General features: G+C 39.4%; 1 protein-coding gene across 1 annotated transcript in view; it reads right to left on the reverse strand.

Annotated features, from left to right (window-relative positions):
- Positions 1 to 21,900, reverse strand: part of LOC130244123 (kelch-like protein 29) — a 747,683-nt gene that overhangs the window by 457,917 nt on the left and 267,866 nt on the right.

A 21,900-nucleotide genomic window follows, 5' to 3' on the forward strand; every position in this document is an offset into this window, starting at 1 on the left:
GCAGGAATTGCTTAGGGCCCCAAAATCACGAAATTAGACACCCTGTGTTTAACGCAATAAAATTATTGCTATTTTTAAATCAAATTAGCCTGTTAAATAACCCAACAGCAGCAGGTTGGTGCCAAAACTCTATATTCACACTCTATAACATCAGAAAGGTCCGACCCTTCCTATCTGAACATGCAGCTCAACTCATTGTTCAAGCTCTTGTTCTCTCCAAACTGGATTATTGCAACTCTCTACTAGCCGGGCTTCCAGCTAATTCTATCAAGCCTCTTCAGCTGCTTCAGAACGCAGCAGCACGAGTGGTCTTTGATGAACCCAAAAGAGCACATGTCACTCCGCTACTCACCCGTTTGCACTGGCTGCCAGTTGCTGCTCGCATCAAGTTCAAAGCTCTGATGTTTGCTTACAAAGCGACCTCTGGCTTTGCTCCTTCGTATCTGCTCTCACTTCTGCAGATATATGTGCCCTCCAGAAACTTGCGTTCTGTGAATGAACGTCGCCTCGTTGTTCCATCCCAAAGAGGGAAGAAATCACTTTCCCGAACTCTCACATTCAATCTGCCCAGTTGGTGGAATGAACTCCCTAACTACATCAGAACAGCAGAGTCACTTGCTGTCTTCAAGAAACGACTAAAAACGCAACTATTTAGTCTCCACTTTCCTTCCTAATCTGTAACTGCCTCTCTGGCTATACCACTAACTGTACTCTCTCAAATACATTACTAATGCTTTGCTTCTTAGACTTTACACACCTGAAACTTGCCTACAGCACTTGTTCACTGCTGCTCTTATAGTTGTGTAAATTGCTTCTTTGTCCTCATTTGTAAGTCGCTTTGGGTAAAAGTATCTGCTAAATGACTAAATGTAAATGTAAAACGACCCATCATTGGGTTACCTGTTTTAAGTGAGTAGCATAATATACAACACAAACACAGACAATATAGCACTTAAACTATTAAAAATGTTAACTTTTTCCAACATTTTAAGGTAAAAAGTTGTTGAAAAGAAAGACCAAGTTCCCATAACGCAATTCAAAATCATAAATAAACACAAAAGCATAAAGACATGAATCATAAAATATGTAAAACCGCTAATTCAGACGTTCAAAATCAAATTCAATCGCTCAAAATCAAATGTTTCAGCGAAAGTCCAGACTGTTGTCTTGCATTTGGGAAAATAAAAATGTGTACAATATTATCATGGAGAATATCAGAAGGTTTTTCTCTCTCCCTTTACTTCACCGTGAGGAAAATCTCGTCTGTATTTGTGTGTGGCATGTAGAGCTCTTCTCTTTAATGTTCACCTCAGTGTTGTCACTGGCATTGTCGTGCATGATCAATGTGAAAAGTGCGTTCTTGTGCTGTAGGATATCAGGATTTTCGTGAGTGCACTTTATTTCAGGCTGGGTGTTTAGACTGAAAACACACCGCCTTCGCTCAGAAACGCATCCTCAGTTGTCTTTGTCGATATGGCAGTGTCGGTTCTGTCCAGTATTTGCTTTAGTGGTTGAATTTAGCATTGCACACGTGTGTCATGATCAGTAGATTAGTGTCTGTTGCTCAATGATAGTGATGTGATATCACAGAAAGCGTTGATTCTCTCTTGATTAATTTGTATGTATTGATTGCTGATTTATTTTTGTAATATTTGATTTCTGGTTGTTGTTTCACATGGATACGGGGCATTTGTTGTGTCGGGCGTTCAGACTTTATTGAATTATGAGTTTAATTTAAAGGAGACCTATCATGCCTCTTTTTACAAGATGTAAAACAAGTCTCTGATGTCCCTAGAGCGTATATATGTGAAGTTTCAGCTCAAAATACCACACAAATAATGTTTATAACTCCTTGAAACTGACCCCGTTAGGACGTTTTGGTGACCGTCACTTTAAATTCAAATGAGATTGTGCTCTATTCAAAAAGAGGGCGGAGCTACCAATGCCTGTGTGTCAGCATAGTGGCAGATTTAAAAGGTGTGTTCGACTTCATGCAGCACTGCGCAGACCGATCGAAATCTGTCTTCAAGTGGTTAGCCGGTTATACATTTTGTCCGATTTGACGCTGCGCCAACGTCACGCGACTGTCACATGTGGCATCGCCAAGATCGTTCCAAGAATAGCTGGCGGACTCAGCCGATGCAGCATCTGAAGAGCGACTGCAGGTTCACCGCATGACAACAATCACGTGTGTTTCGGGTTTATTATTGAACAAATTCCACTCACAAATTTCCAAACAAACTTTTTAATGCTATCTCTAACATGTACATATCGTGCTTATTAAAAAACTACGAATATTTTAGTGCGGTAATCATCTTTTTTTGTTAAATCATTTGTTTGGAAAGGCTATAATATTTGCATACGTTTATTTTCGACCCTTTTCTATTCACCTTATTCTCCGCGTAAGAGTGGGTGCAGCCATTTGAATCATTTTGGCTCGAAACTTCCGGTCTCATTCACTTCCATTCATTTTTAAACGTTAAAAACAGCTCGTTTTGCTGCTTGGCGTTGCAAACTGATATTTTCTTATTATATTATTTTACTTTGTCTGTATTGTAATGCAAACACTTGTTTGTAGAGTAAGTAGTTTGACCGTTTTTTGCCGTTTATTATTCCCAGTCATTTCTCCCATAGGAAACTAAATCGGAAGTTCTAAAACAATCGCAAAAACGCGCGCACTTCCGCATTGAAGAATAAGGTCAATACAGAACATTTACTGTAATTCAGCTCCATAAACTATTTTTATGATATATTTTTAGCGAATAACCAAACATCAACTCAAAATTAATTATAATTTGTAGAGACTGTATTCAGTTTTATTTGTACTGTAATTATTTTGTTGTTATTGCAATAAATAATTGGTAATGCCATGTGATCAGTCATGACTGCAGCAACCTACGAGCCCCGAAGTGTCCGACCTGATGGCTCCGTTTTCAACTCCGCCCCCGTCTGCACTCGGCTCATCTCATTGATTGCCGGCTGCAGCTGTGATTCATGTCGAATGCACCTAAAAACAAGACAACGTCTCAAGGCTCGTACACTCCGGGATGCTTTTCGTTTGCGTTTATCGTCAGCGTTTTTCAAGACGGTTTTCCGGATTCGAACCCAAGCGATTTTCACAGGCGTCGAGCAAAACAGTATGCAAAATCACTCCTTGACGTTAGATGGCGCTACACAACTTTAAACTTCAGACACCCGGTTGTAACGCAGAAGAAGAAGACAAAGTTCACACGCTTGTTGTTATGGATGGTTCAAGTAGCAGCTCCAGCTCTAGCGATGACAAAATGATTATTGTTCACGAGAGCAATAAGCAGCTCCACGTTCAAATCACCTCTGGGTATCTTCTTCAATGTGCGCTCGCATTGACAGTTTTGCGCTTGAGCGCCTCCAATTGCTGTTTACTGTAACTTCAGCAGCTCCGTGCACGTGAACAAAAGTGCCAATCTGATTGGTGGAGAAGGATTTGACGTGGCGCGTCAAAACAAAAAAACGAGCATGAGGCGTTCCTTAAAAAAGGACGCTTTTGCGCCTGCCATTTTGCGGGTTGGTGTGGACGATCACATTGGCGCCCTTTATCTAGTCGCGAGGCGTTAAACGTCGACGGAAAACGCAAGCAAGAAACGTCTCGGTGTGCACTGGCCTTTATGCTAATGAGGGAGAGATTGTCACTAATAGGCGGGGCTTGATGACACGTACAAAAAGAGAAAGTGTCAATCAAAGTGTTTCTGCAGACTGTTTTTATCAAGTCTGATTATAAAGAATAGATTTAATACATTTTTTGCAAAATAAGCTGGTTAAATTTACACACTGCTGAGACACAAATGTGTTTACGCCCCTTATAAAAGTGATTTTTGCACAATAGGTCTCCTTTAAGTGCTGCGTTTTTCTTTGAAATTCATTATTTTTAGTTTTTAGTGTTGAATAAACTGCTTTATACTTTGTGGTTCAATGATTTATGTTGATTGTATGATCTGATATATTAAATGATCTAATATGTTGAATGACTGACAGAGAATCGATTAAAAATGTTTGTTGTACAGTACAATAGATGGAGAGAATTATTAAGACATTTTAATAAATGTTCTAACTATTTATTCAAAAAGATATGAATAAATTATCATCCACATGTCTGAATTTTCTGTCATCAGTGTCATCTTTCATATATATATTAATATTCATGCAAGGAAATGCCAGACTCCATTCAGTTAGAATGGCAAAATGCAGTAAAAATATAATTTCATTTATTTTTCTTTGGCTTAGTTCCTTCATTCATCAGGGGTCACCACAGCGGAATGAACCACCAACGTACTCAGCAAATGTTTAACTTATTCAATTCACCTATAGCTCATGTGTTTGGACTGTGGGGAAAAATGGAGCACCAGGAGGATACTCACCCCAACATGGGCAGAACATGCAAACTCCACACAGAAATGCCAACTGACCCAGTTGGGACTCGAACCAGCGACCTTCTAGCTGTGAGGCAACAGTGCTACTCACTGAGCCACCATATCGCCAATCTAATTTTTGTGAAATATTTATTTTTTTCACTTAGCTCTCTCAGGGGTGCCGAAACTCGGTCCTGGAGTGCCGCTGTCCTGTAGTTGATGTCCAACTTGCCTCAATACACCTGGAGGTTTGTTGTATGAGCAGTAACTCCTTGATTAGCTGGTTCAGGTGTGAGTAATTGGAGTGGGAGCTAAACTCTGTAGGACACTGGCTGCAGCCCTGTATATGTGTGTGTGTAGGCGTGTGCGTTAATGAGTCTGTGTGCTGTTCTGTGGATGCTTTAGAGTGTATATGTGTTAGTGTGTGTGTGTGTTTAGTGCATGCTTAAAGCTTTGGGGGTCACACCGCCCTTCTAACTCCATAGATTTACACGATGTATACTCCTTTATAATCCAGCTCATTTGAGAGGGGTCTGTATTAAGGCTGTGCAATTCATCATAATCAAATCGCAATCGCGATTTGAAACGTTGCGATTGTTTAATCACAAGAGGCTGTGATATGAAATGTATTTGTATTTAATTTCCCACATCCAGTGTAAATGAGTGACTGCCATCTGTGTGTGATAGTCCACTAGCCAATAGAGTGACTCAATTTGAGTCTCAATCTTCCTGACTTGTTTACAGACAGGTAAGGTCATTTTATTTGTGTTTACTGTTTGCTCTAGATAAAATTGAGCTTAATTTCTGAATATTTAAAAACAAATTTCAGTAAATATCTTAATATATTTACTTAATAAATAAAGTTAATATCTTTTCAGTTTGTTTTTAACTAACATAAGCTTTTTTACAGGTTATAGAGCTGAAGCTTGACTACATAATTAAATCACAGATCAAATCGAAATCGCAATATCTGTCAAAAAAATTGCAATTCGATATTTTCCCCAAATCGCGCAACCCTAGTCTGGATCCAGACCTAGTGCAGTGCAATCTGAGCTGCATCCAATGCTTTTCAACATCATGAAGCTACAGGCCCAGAGACCCAACTGCATGCTCAGACCAGCACTTCCAGACCTATCGTTAGAGTTAGGGTCATGTGTCTGATGTTGCTTCTTGCTATAAAGTGCTGGTCTGAGCGTGCAGTTGCAAAATGTCCTTGCTGCAGTCTGTAACCACGATGACGTACTGGACCAGGTCCACTACGTAGTGGACATTAGCCGCATTTCCACTATCGGGCCAGTGCGAGCCAGGGCTTTAATCGGGCCAGGCCGGGCCAATAGCCCGGGAGGTTGAGAAATGAGGCCGAAATCATGTCGCGTTTCCACTGTCGGGCTAGTTGCTCGCAGCGTGTCACGCAAACAACCCGTCACACAACCCGCCCACTTCAGCGGGAACAAAAAACTCAAATTATAACCACAAACACAACCTGGCATCACTACGAGAGCTGGAAGATGGAGAACACCGAAGCGATTGCTTTTTTACTGTTTGTGGTCTGTTGGTGTAAGGCCAGACAGCGATCCCTGGATAAGGACATTCGAGTTCGGCAGCATTTACTTCGAACACAGATTTTGGCTGCAAGGCGCAAAAGAGCAGCCGAGCGACGAGAACGACGTATACAACGACAACTGCAACGGCAACAGTGGATGAACATGGTAATATTTCCCGTGATTGTTTTTGTAGCATTTTGTTGTTTGTAAATACCATCATATTTGCCTCTGAACATTTTCCTCGGCCCAAATGTTCAGAAGAGCCCTGGTGTCCTCAACTGACCAGTACTGTCTGCTATCCATTTTTTCTTCTTCTTAGTGAGTTGATCAAGCGCGATAGCAAAACAAATATAAGGGAAGAAAGCATCTTGTCTCCTCTTTACCTGACAGGAAAATTCCGCCTTTGTACGTAACCCCGCCCCAAAGCCCCAGTTGGCCCTCCTTGGCCCAAGGTATTCGGCGGGCCGAAAAAGGCCGGACGCTGGCCCCAAGGAAGCCCCGCTTTGGCCCAATTACGCCCCGGAATACATACATAGTGGAAACGCGACTGGCCTTGGCTCGCCCTGGCTCGCTCGCTTTTGGCGCGATAGTGGAAACGCGGCTATTGTAATGCCTGAGGTAATGCCCATACTACTGTGACAATTGGGTTTAGGGTGTAGGCAATCATCTATTACGTAGTGCACTGGTCGTAAACCACCAAGCCATGGACCGGCACTAGTCCGTGGATCTATTGGTCAGACCAGAAATCATTAATTATTTCCTTTTTATTTATTATCTGAGTCTAAACGATCTTTTATTTTGAAAAAAAAAAATTATTTTGAAAAATGAGATGCCCAAATGAAAACTTGAGTGCCCAAATTTAACCCACAAGCAGCAAAATGAGTAAGAAACAGACGTCTTTGAAAAGTTTCTTTGCTAAGGGGAAAAGGCCCAGTAAGGACCCACAAACTGCCAAGGAATGGATCCCCAACCCATTTATCAACAAATCAGGTGAATCCAGCATGGGTGTGCAAGAAGATCAACTGCTGGAGATCACCAATGATGGTGGCCTTTTAGGGGCCGTTCGCATATCACGTCTTTTCTAGAGTGCGCATAAGTTTGTTGTTTCCAATGAAGGAGCATGCATGAACAGCGTGATGCGCTCGCGCCTTCCAGTTGAACACAGTTGAATGGATTGAAAGGATTGACCTATCAGCTTCAGCTTGTTTGGAATATACACATTCAGTGTGTATATACCCAAACACTGCAGTGCTTCGTAATTTTCTCCATATACCCCCGCATTCACAACCCGCATTTCTTTAAAATGCTTGCAATTTAGCATACTCAAACTCTAGTGCAGGGGTCACCAATCTCGGTACAGGAGGGCCGGTGTGCCTGCAGGGTTTAGCTCCAACTTGCCTCAACACACCTGCCTGGGTGTTTCATGTGTACCTAGTAAGACCTTGATTAGCTTGTTTAGGTGTGTTTGATTAGGGTTGGAGCTAAAATCTGTAGGACACCGGCCCTCCAGGAACAAGTTTGGTGACCCCTGCTCTAGTGTGAACGCTGAATTAGTGTGCAGGTTTGTGAGTGTCTTGTGCATGCTTTAGTGTGTGTATGTGAGTATGTGTAACCCCGACGGTCCTACGCCACCCAACCCGCTCCAAGCTGGTATCGAACCGGCGACCTTCCGCATGGGAGTCGGGTGCTCTACCAAGGAGGCTAAAGACCATGGCCTCTTGGATGTCGCTAGAGCACCTTTAGAGGTCAGAGGAGTGAGGATTACCTGCACAGCACTTACTAGCTGGCCTCCGTTACACTCACCCCCCATAAACCTCACTCCCATCCGGGTCACAGCACCAATGTAACACCGCCAGTCCTACGCCAGCCAACCCGCTTCGAGCTGGTATCGAACCAGCGACCTTCCGCATGGGACTCGGGTGCTCTACCAAGGAGGCTAAAGACCATGCCTCTAGCCTCTGTCGCTAGAGCACCTTTAGAGGTCTTTTAGTGTGCGTGTGCAGTGCATGTTTTAATGTGTGTGTGCGCATGAGTGTGCACTGAAGTGCATATTTTAGTGCATGTGTGTGTGTGAGAGAGAGAGAAAGAGAGAGAGAGAGAGAGAGAGAGAGAGAGAGAGAGAGAGAGAGAGAGAGAGTGATCCGACAGCACGCTCGCCCCACACTGACATCTTTCCTCCCGCATTTTTATCTGACAGTTCACCTGATAACTCCAGACAAATGAGTCCTGTGATGATTGGACTGTTTTCCCCAATGAAGTGTTTAGGGTCAAATTGACAATGCATAAAAAGCAAGATGAAGAGTGTGCAGTCATGTCCTCAACAAGTCATGGCAGCTTTATATTATTTTAAACAAGTGTTACACAATAATCATGTATTTGCTACTCGTGCTGTTAATGTCAGTGCATAATGAGCGCTATCCTATGCATGAAGTTTACTGCATTCATACTTTAGAAACAAACAGTACATGTCTCTCTCAATCTAACAATTGTGTCACACTTTACAATACGGTTTCATTAGTTAATGCAAGTCAGTGGCGACCCCAGATGAGGGCACACCAAATCTTGTGGTGGCACACAAATAAATAAATTGTGTATATATTGTGAATAATGAGTAATGTTATATTTTTGTTTCTGGTAAATGAAATAATGTGGAATTAATTACCTCCATTAATTACTCTGAAAACATTGCAATTTATTCCTTGAAACAATTCAGCATGTATGCGCAAACGAAATAAAAATCTATACTTAGTTTAAGTTTTCAGGTCAGTTATTTTGCACATACTTTTATTGTACCGCTTATGGAATATGCCATGTATAAAATGAAGATTAATGAATTAATTACTGAACAAAAGTGTTGCAGGAGAGGGGAAATAGAGGTGGACGCTTTAGGGCAGATCGTTACGGGAGTTGTAGTCCATGGCGAAGTGCATTGTGGGTAATGTAGTTTGACGCACATGCGGTATGTCATGAGCTCTCGCTGTGCTGTGCTGCGCTGTGAATGAGAGGGAGAAAGTTTCACTCGGTTTTGTTTTACGTTTACTCTAGTAATTCCACCCCTTTTGCACTGTGAACTTAATAACACTGAAAGAAGTAAAAGAAGGGCATGCATCGATCACCTTTGTCCGTCTCATCATTTGCTCGAGCTGTTACTCTGCCGCCAGACATCCCGGAGAAAGTAACAAAAGGCATTACGATATACACACACACACTCCCTATACAAACTCTAATAATATCGTTATCCATGTTCCTTTTTGAGCCACAATATTATTAATACATCTTCTTCTACTGATGTACCTTTTTGCTAAATACATGCATTAAAATCATTGAGACTTTTAAGTCAACCAGCAACAAATGGAAGTGCTAAATAAACTAGATTCTGAAAAGCTGATTTCTAAATGCATCTATTATTATTATTATTATTATTATTATTGGTTTGTGGTTTTCAATCGGATTAAACACAATTTTTCATTTTAAAAACAATAATTTCTATTAAAACAATTGTTCAATCTCAGTGAATCAGCTACGTCTGTGGCACCAATCAATCCACAATAATTAAGTGGCTGCATTAGATATATGTATTTATTGAAATATTGAATTCATGTAAGTACATTTAAATTAATAATATCAACAGCAAAATCATATTGGTGTGGCCACAATTTACAACCCACCCCTTGGGGGCGCCCTTGACGCTAGTTAATATAATTACTAACATGAATTGATTATAAATCATAAATATTACAGCATTTATTAATAATAGTTCAACATTTAATTATTTAAAAATTTATTTTAGTGAATGTGCCGTGAGTTAACATGAACTAACTGCATTTTTTAATTAAATAACATGAACAAATACTGTAATGAATGTATTGTTCTTTGTTTGTTCGTGTTCGTAAATCCATTAACTAATATAACCTTATTGTAAAATGTTACGGTTATACATCTAATTATATTCACATGACTTCACAAGCATTAGTTTATTAGATCAGTGTTTCCCAACCCTGTTCCTAAAGGCACACCAACAGTCCACATTTTTAACCTCTCCCTAATCAAACACACCTGAATCATCTTATCATGGGTCAGATAACGGAGACATCCAAAATATGTACTGTTGGTGTGCCTCCAGGAACAGGGTTGGGAAACACTGTATTAGATGGACAATATAATAATCAGTGTTTTGTATTATCTGCTCAACAGAGGGCAGCATTGCTTCATTGTGATCAACTGATGGTTCACCCAAAGTGAAAATCTACTCTTTCAGAACGGTGTTTTGAACCCGGCAGACACTCAGATCCATAGCAGGAAAAATTCAACAGCTACAGGTTTCCAACATTCTTCAAAATATCTTCTTTTGTATTCAACAGAGAAAAGAATCTCGTAAAAGTTTGAAACCACTTTAGATTCTGCTTTTGTGTTTAATAGACATCTCAGAGACATCTAACATGGATGTCTTGGCTAAAACGAGGCTAAATTTGGGCTAAAATCTGATGTCTGAATAGCACAACATTAGACTAATTATCAAATAGACTTATTAAACAGACTTTGCGTGTGTAGTTATTTATTCCTGTGTATTTGATGACTAGTCTATTAATATCAAATTATTAGATTTTCACTGACAGCCCAAATTTAACCTTGTTTTAGTTAAGGCATCTATGTTTAGACATCTATTAGACGTATTTTAAAGACACACACACACAGATTTACTTGCTTGGTTAATCTCAGAATCTTTTTTTTTTCTTATTCAGTTAAATATTTATGTATAAATGTGGAATATACCACATATTTGTGCATATAATAAACATCACATAAAATGTATTTATTCCGGGTTAGACTTTCTTTGAACGTCACAATAAATATCTTCTTTTGTTCATTGTTTGAAACCACTTGAGATTGAGTCCATTTTCTGCTTTTCTTTTGTGTTTGACTTGTAAATTCCATCATTTACACGCCCATGGATTGTTCCAGTCTTGCATAAATGTGAACAAATGCTAAGATATTGCCACCTGTGGCAGCAGAGTGGCTCAGTGGTTAGCACTTCTGCCTCACAAAAAGAAGATCACTGGTTTGAGTCCCGACTGGGTCAGCTGGCTTTACTGTGTACAGTTTGCATTGGTGTTCTGGTTTCCCTCACAGTCGAAACACATGGGCAATAGGTGAATTGGGTGAGCTAAATTGGCCGTAGTGTGTGTGAGAATGTGAGAGGGTATGGGTGTTTCCCAGCACTGGATTGCGGCTAAAAGGGCATCCGCTGTGTAAAATATATGCTGGAATAGTTGGCGGTTCATTCCGCTGTGGCGACCACTGATAAATAAAGGGACTAAACTGAAGGAAAATGAATAAATGAATGTATATTGCCATACATTTACCTCCATAGTTTTTATTTTTTCCCACTATGGCAGTAAATTGGTGCTGAGATCTTTTTGGTTTCTGACATTTTTCCAAATATCACAGCCTACCAAATGTCAAAGATTTGAACAGCACATTGGTAGAGTGCAAGAAAATTAATTGTCTTGTTTGGGTGAACAACCCCTTTAAGAGTAGCACTCACTCTGGACGCCTCACACCCAGCACACTACCTGTTCGAACTGTTACCGTCTGGTCGGCGCTTCAGAGCACCAAGCACAAAAACAGCCAGACACAGGAAAAGTTTCTTTCCTCAGGCTGTCTACCTTATGAACAGTTAAATATTCCCCTACTGTGCAATAAATATGTGCAATTTTTTCTCATACGCACTTGTACACAGCACCTTATATCAATATACAATGCAATACTCTCTACATTCGCACTTGTAGCACATTATAACCTGTATATTTAAAACAATCTGGACATACAACTCAACATCCAGGTTTCGTCGCTAACCGCATCTGTTTAATGTTCATCATTTTTTATTATTATTATTTTATTTTTTCAGATTATTTTGTGTTGTCACTTGTCACTTTATGTACACTGGAAGCTTCTGTAGCCAAAACAAATTCCTTGTGTGTGTGAAGCACACTTGGCAATAAAACTGATTCTGATTCTGATTCTATATAACTGTACATTCATTCATTTCTTTTCGGCTTAGTCCCATTAATAATCAGGGGTTGCCACAGCAGAATGAACCGCCAACTTATCCTTAAATGAGCAGTTTTTTCTGTATTTTGTGATTCATGTTTTTATTTCTTATTCTTTTTACTGTTTATTTCTGCTTTTCAATTGCCTTATGAGACTTTGATCTTTCTTCCAACAGCTTTTAACCTTGAAAAGCTTGAAAAAGTGACTTTTATGAACATTTTTAATAGTTTAAAGTGCTATATTGTCTGGGTTGGTGTTGTATATTACGCTACAAACACCTTGTAATAAACTTCCAGCACATTTACTGTTATTTTACACACTTATTCCTCTTATTTCTTATACATTAGATTATTTCATACAACTAAAGTGTCAATAAAAGTCGCTTTGTTCAACAGTAGACTTGAATTTTCATCATCAAAAGTGGACAGAGCAGAGATCAACGTCCCATAATGCAATTCAGTCGTAAATAATTGGAATTAATGATTGTAATACGATAATGTATCCCACATACAATTCATTGTTATGTTTAACATCTGTTTTAAAAATCTCAGATAGGAGATGATAATGTGGTTTATAAAGGACAAATATTGATTTTGTGGTTTTACAGTAAAACAATGACTGTATAACCATGTGTTTTGACGGTTGTTATGGTAACCATGGTCATTTTTTTGTAAAATGTGCATTCGTTGGACTTGCTAAATCACGACCACATCCACAAACATCTGGACGACCCGAGCCTGAGTTCATGCCGGACTGACCTGAATACAGGAAGATTTCTAATGTTTTTAAAAGAAACCTTCGTGCTCCTCTGAGGTGGGTTTATTTGATCAAAAATACATTAAAGGGCATATAGTTTACCTCTTTTTTATGATTTAATATTAATATTATGGTTCTTCTATGTGTGCCAGTTTAGGTTCAGTTTAAAACACAATTCAGATTTTTTATTATAATGTGTTAAAAAGTGTCATGTTGGGGGCGTGTCCACAGTTCGCTGATTTAGGGGTGTGTTGCTTCACATGTAAATTAGTTTCGGCTTCCCGCCAATGTAACAAGGGGGCGGGGCCATGAGCTCACCCGCTCTGCGTTTGCAACAGTCTGACAGGCAGACAAAGGAGTGAGAGGATCACCATTCAGTCGTACATGTATGACTCTGACACAGACCAAGCAGAGAGTACAAAATCATTTGTGTCTTTGTACAGTTTTACAGCCAACTGTGTGCTAGTTTCAAGTGCCGAGCTTGTACAAAGAAACTAATAACTACGCACACTGAATTAACTATGACTGAGGCACCGGATGCGCCGCTCGAAGCCGCGACACGGCACACCAGACACTCTCTGTGGCGCGGCAGAAACATGAAGTGTCCCGAATCGTCGCGCCACTCATTTTTGAATTCTAAACATAGGTTTCTGCAGCGGTCCGCGGCGCCCAGCCGTCGACTTGAGTGTACCCTGATAGAAACCTGTTTAGAATTCTAAAACGCATGCTAGTTAAGATCACAGGGAGCTTCTGGGATCGCGAGAAATGCAAACGGCTGAAGTATAAGGTAGACTCAATGAGAAGTACACATGTTTGCAAACCTACCTAAAGATACAACCAATAATTCCGATTAGAGCGATAATGTGGAGAATATTGATCTTGTGTTGAGCCCAATGAGCCTTGCATCTAAAAATAGAGCTGGCGTGTTCCTTTAGTGATATCGCTTCGACTCACGCTGAAAATGGCGGACGTGAATCAACAAACTGAGGATATGATGACGCGCCTGTCAATCAGTATTGGTGGGCGGAGGGACCGCACTCCTATGTAAAGTTGCGGTCGGTTTGAAAACCGCTCCAATTGGTCCACCGTTTTTTATGTTGTTAAATTGAAAAAAAAGCACTGGGTGTGTTTATATCACCCCAATATGACGGTCTATACACCATACATGCACATATGTCTGTCCAAACAGCTTGAAAAGTAGATTTTTTTACCATAGGTGCCCTTTTAATACTGCAAAATTGTGTAATAAATGTAGTTTTCTTTGTTGAATTTAGTTTAAAACAATTTATTTTGGGCGTAAAGGTGGCACAATCGCCTCACAGCAAGGAGGTCGCTGGTTCAAGCCTCGGCTGGGTCAGTTGGCGTTTATGTGTATGTGAGTTTGCATGTTCTTCCCGTGTTGGCGTGGGTTTCCTCTGGGTGCTCCAGTCTCCCCCACAGTCCAAACACATGCGCTATAGGGGAACTGGGTAAGCTAAATTGTCCATAGTGTATGTGTGAATGAGAGTGTATGGATTTTTCTCAGTGTTGGGTTGCAGCTGGAAGGGCATCCGCTGTGTAAAACATATGCTGGATGAGTTGGCGGTTCATTCCGCTGTGGCGATCCCAGATTAATAAAAGGACTAAGCTGAAGAGACAATGAATGAATGAATAATTTATTTATTTCTGTAATGTAAAGCTGAATTACATCAATTCTCAGCATCATTGCTCTGGTCTTCAGAGTCACGTGACTTTTCTTTTCTAGCTTTAGAAAACACTATCGGTTGGGTTTAGGGAAGGGGGTGGGTGGGTCAGGCAGACAGTCTGATCGGCAGAGATGTATTTTGTAGATGTATGGTAGACAAGGACTCAATAATAGCACGTTCAAGAGAAATTTGAGATCAAAAAGTGTACACAGCGGCCTCTAGTGGATTTGCAAAAACAAAAACTGCAATATAGACTTGGGTGATTATCCACAATGAGCTTGGGTTGGATATATTATACATGACGACAAGCCAACTAGCTTCTTTTACGAATGCACGCCAGAAGCATGCTACTATTTACAGTAATGTACACAGCGGCCTATGGTGGATTTACGAGAAATAGCACATATTCAATACACCTTTGTATAGCGCTTTTACAATGTAGAAGGTGTCATAGCAGCTTCACATAGAAGATCATAGTAAATTGAAACAGGGTCAGTTTTCAGTGTTTAAGTTCACCTCAGTTTAGCTCAGTTCAGTGTGGTTTAATAATCACTACTGAGAGTCCAAACACGGAAGAGCAAATCCATCGATGCGCAGCTGTACAGATCCCGAACCATGCAAGCCAGTGGCGACAGCGGAGAGGGAAAAACTTCACCAATCGGCGAAAGTGAAGAATTAAAAAACCTTGAGAGAAACCAGGCTTAGTTGGACACGACCATTTCTCCAAATGTCTTGTGTAGGCACTGGAGAAGCTGGACGTCAACGAGACTCATCTGTCCCCGGAGTGTCAAAGGAATCAGTCTCATGCTTTTCCACTCCTCCATGACCACCACACCGGCTGCTCAGGATACGGCCTGGTCCAGGATTATAGAAACCTTGGGATCATCTCGTCGCTGGTCTTGGATTGAATCAGTAGCGCTGTATAGTCTCTGAGGGCCTCGGGATGAGTATCCAGGGGCGCCCCCAAGAGAAAACTCTGGCCACCCCAATATGATTTTGCTGTTGACATTATTAATTTAAATGTACTTATGTAAATTGCCAATATTTCAATAAATAAATAAATAAATAAAATGCAGCCACTAAATTATTGTTGGCGCCACTGACGTAGCTGATTCACTACCTCTCCCCCTCAGCGCTGCTTCAACGCTGGTGAAAGCAAACTGAAGCATGCCTGCAGAAAACCATTCCGTGCGCCTCACGCACTCCTGTGTGAATCCCGGTTGTTTACATGCATGCCGATAAAATACGCGTCATTCATGCGCTGTGAAACCGGAGGAACAGACTTACGTGTCTGTGTCGGCACGCAGCGAGTTTTGCAAGTCGACTAAACTAAAGTTTATATAATATGATGATGATGATGATGTAATTTCACTAAGCATGGCTATAAAGCAGAAAGGAGGGATAAAGAGTCAGGAAGGTAAGACTTCACAACATTAATTCTCGGCCATGAGTCGGGTTTAAGACAACAGATAATTCTATAAAACATATATATTTTGTATTCTTTAGAATTGTCATATTTAATATTCATGCAAAAGGTTTCTTAAGTAAACTTAGCATATCACTCCAGTAACATTTAGGATTGAATTCTGTTATTTATTTAGAATAATAATTGTATAATAATATTAATAATCATTGTATTTATTAGAATAAATATGAATAAATTGTTATATTTATTGAATAAAAATCTAACAATTTAAAGGGGGTGGAGGGTGTACGGGGTCGGTTGCCCAGGGTGTCATTTAAACTAGAACCGCCACTGCCCTACCCGATCATCGTTTACAGCACACACACACCTTCAATAGACAGCAATGGCAATTTAATTTACCTGGAGTACATCAATAGAAGAAGCTGCATTAATAATTTTGTGGCTCAAAAAGGGATATGGATAAATGATATTATTAGGGTCTGTATAGTGAGTGTGTGTGTATATAGTAATGACTTTTGTTCAGTTTGTTTATTTGTTTTATTAATAGACTCATTAATCTTCATTAATTTTAGTCATGGCATATACTGTAAGCTGCACAATAAAAGTGTGTGAAATATAACTAAAAAGTTATTTATAGATATGAAAAGTGTTTTTAAACAAAATATTGATCTTTATTTGGTTTGCACATGTACTTGCTGAATTATTTCAAGGAAAAAATTGCAATATTTCATTCATTCATTTTCTTTTCGGCTTAGTCCCTTTATTAATCTGAGGTTGCCACAGAGGAATGAACTTATCCAGCACATGTTTTACGCAGCGGATGCCCTTCCAGCTGCAACCCATCTCTGGGAAACATCCATACACACTCATTCACTACGGACAATTTAACCTACCCAATTCACCCATACCGCATGTCTTTTGACTGTGGGGGAAACCGGAGCACCCGGAGGAAACCCACGCAAACACGGGGAGAACATGCAAACTCCACACAGAAACGCAACTGACCCAGCCGAGGCTCGAACCAGCGACCTTCTTGCTGTGAGGCGACAGCACTACCTACTGCGCCCACGTATTGCCCTGCAATATTTCAAGAGTAATTTATTAAATGAATTAAAACCAAATTATTTCATTTACCAGAAACAAAAATATAACATTACGCTGAATTCATTATTTTTTTGTGTGCCACCCCAAGATTTGGTGCGGCCTCTTCTGGCCACCCCTAAGAAAATTTTCTGGGGGCGCCACTGTGAGTATCCCCAGGTGGAAATAGAGAATAAAGAGAATAATTAGCGTAGCTGCTGTTCATAGTGTATATAAACGAGATGTGTGGAGCACATTCATGTGTGATACCGCTAAGTGATGCACTAAGTGTATGCTTTACTAAAAAGATAGGTCTTTAATCTGTCTCGGAGCCTCGGACATTATCAGGAAGGCTATTCCAGAGTTTAGGAGCCATAAATGTGAAGGCTCGACCTCCTTTACTAGACTTCGCTGTTCAAGGTACTACAAGGAGCCCTGAGTTTTGAGATCTTAAAGAGCGAGTTGGATTGTAGCGAGACAGAAGGTTGGTTAGATAAACAGGAGCTAGATTATTTAAAGCTTTATAGATAAGAAGCAATATTTTGAAATCAATACGAAGGGACGATAAAATTGGGGTGATGTGATCATATTTTCTAGACCTGGTAAGAACTCTCGCAGCTGCATTTTGTACTAGCTGAGGTTTGTTAGTAGTTAATGCTGGGCAGCCAGCAAACAGAGCATTACAGTAATCTAGCCTAGAAGTCATAAAAGCATGGACTAGCTTTTCTGCATCTGAGATGGATCGATATTTCTCAGATGAAAGAAAGTTTTTGTGACATAGGAGATATGATTTTCAAAAGTTAAATTGCTGTCTAATATGACACCCAGATCTTTTATAGTAGAGCTAACGCTAACTTATATGAGAAAACATGCCCCAGTAACACATTTGAGATTGTCAAAAATATACACGGCTCCCTCTATTGGATTTGTGAAAACAAATATCCAAGAAGACGTAGCCCATGGTACATATTTCTCGGTTCTCAAAAATGTATCCCTGAGCACATATCTCCAATGAGTCTGGGTTGAATCGCTACCACATCAGTGACAGCTCCCGTACCTTTATTTCTTAGAGTGTGGCTGAAAGGGAAGCTGTGAATGAAATCAGCAGCTTATAATCATCTCTGTGATGCAGCGAATCAGAAGATTTACACACCGACATGTGAGGGCAAGTGATTTTTTACACCCACAGAAGTCAAATCTGCCAATCTCAGATGTGCCGGACAGCTCAAAAACCTAAGACAAGCAGGCATTGTGTCTAAAAGCGTCCTGGGACACGCAATGTGGGATCGGTGTGTAAACACATCAGGCCGCTGTCAGCGCTCTCAAGTGTTGCTGATGAATACATTATTAAAATAGCGCAGGGAAAGTACAGTCGTCAATGGGCCGCAAACATGCAGAAGCTTGACTGTATACACACACACACATACATGGGTCCGGGATGCCGGCAGGTGTCTGAGGCCGTAGGGCTTTAGGAGAAACGCCAGATCATTTTGTTTGGAAAGACAATGCGAGCGGTGAGGGTTCGGGTTTCTGAGGATGCATCCTGAAAACACCAGCGCGTCTGTGAGTTTTGCCCATTGTGTCCATATAGAATAACTGTTAGCCAAACAATACGCTTATTATGAAGAGTGTGTGAGTGTGTGTGTGGGTTTCCTGCCGCAGCCGCTCACAGATGGCTTGAAGAGGTAAGTTTTATTCATTAATTTTCCTTTGGCTTAGTCCCTTTATCCATCAGGAGTCGCCACAGAGGAATGAACCACCAACTTATCCAGCATATGTTTTGCGCAGTGGATGCCCTTCCAGTTACACTCATACACTACGTCCAATTTAGTTTATTCAATCCCCCTATACCATATGTCTTTGGACTGTGGGGGAAACCAGAGCACCCGGAGGAAACCCACGCCAACAAGGGGAGAACATGCAAACTCCACACAGAACTGTCCCAGCCAGAACTTGAACCAGTGACCTTCTTGCTATGAGGCCACGGTGCTAACCACTGAGCCACTGTGACGCTGGAAGTTTTATGAACTCTGGAATAAAATTAGATATTAAACAGTTTGAAAAGATGAAAAGTTGTATTTTTAGATTGGTTTTACTGTGTTTGATGGTTTACTGTACTCAAACATAAAATAAATATACAATAAACATACAAATATACAATAATAATACAGTAAAACCACAAACTGAACTATATTTTATTTTATAGATCTCCTAGCTGAATGAAGGAAATAATAATAATAATAATAATAATAATAATAATTTTATAATAATTAATAGTAATAACTTTCCCAATGATGGGTTGCAGCTGAAAGGGCATCCGCTGTATAAAACATATGCTGGATAAGTTGGCGGATCGTTCTGCTGTGGCAGCCACTGATGAATAAGGGAACTAAGCCGAAGGGAAATAAATAATAGTGATAACATATAATTTATGATTTTGTATGCTAAAAATGCTACATATATTGGATTGAAAGTCATTAAAATTGCAATATATATTTTATTACTGTTTTATATTCTTTTGTTATAAAATATTAATTGTAAGATATTCTTTTATTAAACTTGCAAGGTAATATTTCTCATTGTCATTTAACTTAACTCTTGACATGATTACTAAAAAGTTCTGAAAAAATATTACTAGTCAAATATTATTTACTGTCATCATGGCAAAGACAAAATAAATCAGTTATTAGAAATTAGTTATTAAATCTATTATAATTAGAAGTCAGTGGTGCCAGAGCAAGGAAACTTTCACAGAATGTCTGATAATATTTTTTCTTCTGGAGAAAGTCTTATTTGTTTTATTTCGGGCAGAATATTTATGTTTTTATATTACTAGAATATTTATTTATGTGTATTTTTGTTTTTATGAGTTATTAAAACTACTATATTTAGAATTGTCTCGAAAAAATATGGGGCTAATAATTTAGGGGAGCTAAAAATTCAATATTTCTGACTTCAACTGTATATATATATATATATATATATAAACACATCACATGACAACCTCAAAACATTGTACAATTCTGAGCGTGCCTCACACATGTGAGTGGGCTTGACAAACCACCTGTAGAAACACTTTCCTTCATCCCTCTGACACTTTATCCAACACTCGCACCAGTTTTTTGTACATTTGCACTAGACAGCCGCAACCCATCACTGGGAAGCACCCATACATTCCCATTCACACAAATACACTACGGCCAATTTAGTTTACTCAATTCCCCTATAGCGCATGTGTTTGGACTGTGGGGGAAACCGAAGCACCCGGAGGAAACCCACGCCAACCAGGGAGAACATGCAAACTCACTCAGAAACGACAACTGGCCAAGCCGAGACTTGAACCAGCAACCTTCTTGCTGTGAGGTGATCATGCTACCTACTACGCCAACACGCCACCCACCCCTCCCCGTCTTCCTTACTCTCCCTTAATTCTCTGAGCACTAACAGTTCCTTTGTATAATTAGCTCATCTTGTGTGTATTGCCTCCTCTTGTTAAATCACTGAATGCCTCCTCAATTGTGAGTCGCTTTAGACAGAAGCGTCTGCTAAACGACTAAACGTAGATGGTTATCGGGCGACTGTGTGATCACTAAGAAATCTAGAACCAGAAAAAATAAATAGATGAAAAATCACAATCCACAAAAATTAGCTGAGCATCAGAGCCGCCGGCATCTGTTTCCAATAAGCAGCGCGGCGGAAGGGTGGGAGCTTCATTTAGTGGCACAAAACTACAGCCTACTTTATCTTTAAATAGCCTGCGGGTTTGGGCTGGACGGATGTGCGGCTTATTGTTGTATCCCAGAATCCATGAATCCAGGCTGCTGCAGCTTCTGTGCTTTGAAGAAACCAGCGTACAATTATGAGGGAATGTGTGTGTGTGTGTGTGTGTGTGTGTGTGTGTGTGTGTGTGTGTGTGTGTGTGTGTGTGTGCGTGCGTGTGTGTGTGTGTGTGTGTGTGTGTGTGATGCTGAAATCTGCATGTCGGTCCATTGAGTGTGTGTGTTTAGTCTGACCTGTCTCTCGTTTACCTTCACACTGATGGTGAGCATTCTTCACTGCACACACACACACACGCACGCACGCACGCACGCACGCACGCACGCACGCACACACACACGCACACACACACACACACACACACACATGCTGCATGTGTTTATCAAGAAAGGAGAAGTGGATGATCTTTTAGTAGAAACAATCAAACTGGAAGCATCTCTCCTGGGTTTGACTCCTATTGAAAACAATACAAAATAAAACAAAATAAACAAGAAAAAACGAATTAATCAAAACAAAATTAATTGAAACAAAAAATAAGAATAAATAAACAAATTTAAACAAAACAAAATTAATGAATTCAAACAAAACAAAACAAAATTAAAATAATAAACAAAAACAAAACAAAATTAATAAAAATGTATTAAATTAAAGTAAATCAAAATGAACTACAACAAAACAGCATTTTATTAATACAAAAATATAATCAAAACAAAATTAATGAATTCAAGCAAAACAAAACAAAATTTATTAAAACAAAAAATAAACAACAACAACAATAAAATAAGTTAAAACTAAAAAATAGTTTGTTAAAACAAAACACAAACCAAAACAAAATTAATTAAAACAAAACTACATTAATTAAAACAAAAAATAAAAAACAAAATTAATAAAAATGAATCCAATTAAAACAAAACAAAATTAATCAAAACAAAACAAAATTAATAAATTGACAAAAACTAAAAACTAAACAATTCAAAACAAAACAAAATTAATTAAAACAAAAATAAACAAAAAACAAAACAAAATTAAATGAAAATAAATTTTAAATGATTAATTAAAACAAAACAAAATGAATTACAACAAAACTAAATTAAATAAAACAAAAAATAATCAAATAAAAACAAACAAAAAAATAAAAAAAATAAACCAAAACAAAACATAATTCATTAAAACAAACAAAAAAAAAACTTTTAAAA

The sequence above is a fragment of the Danio aesculapii genome, chromosome 17 (genome assembly GCF_903798145.1).
Source record: "Danio aesculapii chromosome 17, fDanAes4.1, whole genome shotgun sequence".
Classification (NCBI taxonomy): Eukaryota; Metazoa; Chordata; class Actinopteri; order Cypriniformes; family Danionidae; genus Danio; species Danio aesculapii.